We start from the raw sequence: 2,637 nt of genomic DNA, 5'->3' as shown, positions 1-2,637 counted from the left end.
AACATACTACTTTCTGAAAATGATTAGCCAGTCAGAATCAACTAGCAAAAAGAAGAGAACCTCTGCCAAGGTAATATAACCTTGGAGAACAAACAGTTTCTAGATAATAGTACTTGTGTTAAACTGGGATTCACATACTGGTACTACTGAACTCTACATATATGTGTCTCTTCTTACACTGGTGCTACACTTCCCTGCATCTAAGAGGTGAAGGAGTACACTTTCAGCATAAAATAATCCAGATGACAATGTCTTCACATATGATAGAGTGAGCCAAGGGGACCTATTTGGATAAGGGGCACAAAGTATAATATTAAATACTTTCAAATAGAGATGTGCATTTTGTGTTTAAGGCATATCTTACATGATATTTAATTACCTTTTTTTTTTTTTTACTAAGTCCCTCAAAAGAGGTAGTTGGACATTGCACATATAGATGGATACATGTGTTAGATCAATGCCCAATGAGATATCTGACATGCATATCTATATATAGTGATGTATGTGATGTTGTACCAGGAGATGTAATGTTGTCTGTGTTTACCTCTCACCGGCAATTCTTGTGTTTGTCTATTTTGGTATGGTGGCAGTAGCTACATTTGTGTACTAATATGGATTTAATATGGATTGTCAGGCCCCAGTGGCCTAATGGATAAGGCATTGGCCTCCTAAGCCAGGGATTGTGGGTTCAAGTCCCATCTAGGGTGATATAATCTCCAAGGGTCAGCTTCCAGTAATTTCACCTATCTACCTGGTGAATCTGGGCATACTGGGGCAATGCAGCAATTGCCTCATGTACACAGACAACCCTCTCCTCCTATCACCCAACATTACAACCTGTGAGAGATGCGCTTACATAGCCAAAGTGGAAGCAAAACTCTCTCCACCCAAGACTCTGCTAGACAGTCAAGAGGAGAAGGTTAACGCCCACACTACACCTCAAGCAATACATAGCCCTTCTAAACCCACACCACCAACACCCACACATAGCAACATTAAATCCACATATGTGGAGGCCCTTAACTGTAACCTGCCCAAGCAACAAGGACCTCCAAAGCTGAAATGCAAACAAACACCAATCACAACCAAAGTGTCACATAGCTCACAACACCAGTGTGCCACCTAGCAACAGCCCCTAAGGCAAGACAATGTACCTAACATTTAGTCATAGGTGACTCTATAGTCAGGCACACTGATGTCTCACTCACCAGGCTGAACAAGGAGAAAATTACAGTCAGCTGTCAGGTGCCAGGATCCGCCACATAACACATGCAGTCAAGTCACTTCACACTCTGTCATTGTCCATGTTGAGTAAATGACTTGAGATGTACCTCCCTGGACTACATGAAAAGAGACATGGAAGAGCTCTTGGATCATGTGGCCCAGGTAGCCCTGAGTAGCATCCTGCCTTTGCCCAGAATGATACCACAATATACTGACAAAATGATTGACAATGGGCTAAGCTTCTGGTGTCATTCAAAGGGGATCCAGTATCTGTCTAACTGGGATGACATGATTGACAGACCACAATGCTTTGCCAGAGATGGTCTGCACCTGTCACCCCTGGGATTCAGGTTACTGGCTAAGGCTCTTGCAACCCCTATAGAGCCTTTTTTAGGCAAAGTTCAAAGGACAAAACCACCAGCGTAACAAGTACAAACATGCAAATTCTGAAGGTAAAGCTACTCAATGCTAGAAGTCTAAACCTCAAAATGCACTCTCTCGAGGCACTCCTAAAAATGGAGAACATCGATATCTGTGCAGTAACTGAAACCTGGTTCAAATCTCCAAAGAGCACCCCTGCAATACCAGGCTACAACTCTTACCACACTTTTCGGCCACCAAACCAGGACCGAAACACTAAAGGTGGAGGAGTGTCCATATTCACCGAGGATATTCACACCACCAGGCTAGTTGCCCAACACAATGCATCTGAAATTCTCCAGGTGAAAATAACTCTAGGTAAGACTGCAATCCAAATTGTAGCTTGATATAGATTCCCCCACCATGCTCCAAGATTCTCACTATACTTTTCTAAACATACTGGGAAATATTAAAATACAACCAAACACCCTAATACTGGGTGATTTCAACTACCCTGCCATTAACTGGGAAAACTACTCGTGTACCAACACCTTTGCCCAACGGTTCTTGGAATTCATAAATTCCAGTGCCCTGGATCAACTAATCCATAGTTCCACCAGGGGCTCCAATATCCTAGACCTGGTCATTGCAAACATGGGAAATCGATGCTCCAAACCTATGGTCACCACCTCATTGGTCAGGTCTGACCATAAGCTAATCACCCTTAACATCCACATCCCTCCTCCACCCCCCAGTAAGGAAACCGCCTTAAAAAACTTCTCCAAAGCCAACTTCATGTTACTCAAGTCAAAAGTGGCAAACGTCATGACACCCATGCAGACGGGAACTGAAAGTTCGACTGCTGAATCCTACACTAAGCACTGTATGAGCACATCCACTCATACATGAATCGTGCCATCCCAAATAGAACCAAGATGCTCTCCTCCAAAAAAAGGAAGCCAGTCTGGTGGTCCCCTGCCATAAACAAACTTTACAACAAAAGGAAGAAACTCTTGCAGAAAAGAGGAAAATCCCAGGATGCAAAAACCTCCC

General features: G+C 43.3%; 1 non-coding gene across 1 annotated transcript; it reads left to right on the top strand.

Moving 5' to 3' along the window:
- Nucleotides 1-634: 634 nt before the first annotated feature.
- On the top strand, nucleotides 635-707 carry TRNAR-CCU. The gene has a single exon. It is a non-coding gene; the product is annotated as a tRNA-Arg (tRNA).
- Nucleotides 708-2,637: the final 1,930 nt, after the last annotated feature.

Source organism: Protopterus annectens, chromosome 1.part1 (assembly GCF_019279795.1).
Source record: "Protopterus annectens isolate FY-2018-M chromosome 1.part1, PAN1.0, whole genome shotgun sequence".
NCBI classification, from domain to species: domain Eukaryota; kingdom Metazoa; phylum Chordata; order Ceratodontiformes; family Protopteridae; genus Protopterus; species Protopterus annectens.
This window is presented reverse-complemented; position numbering and strand designations above follow the sequence as displayed.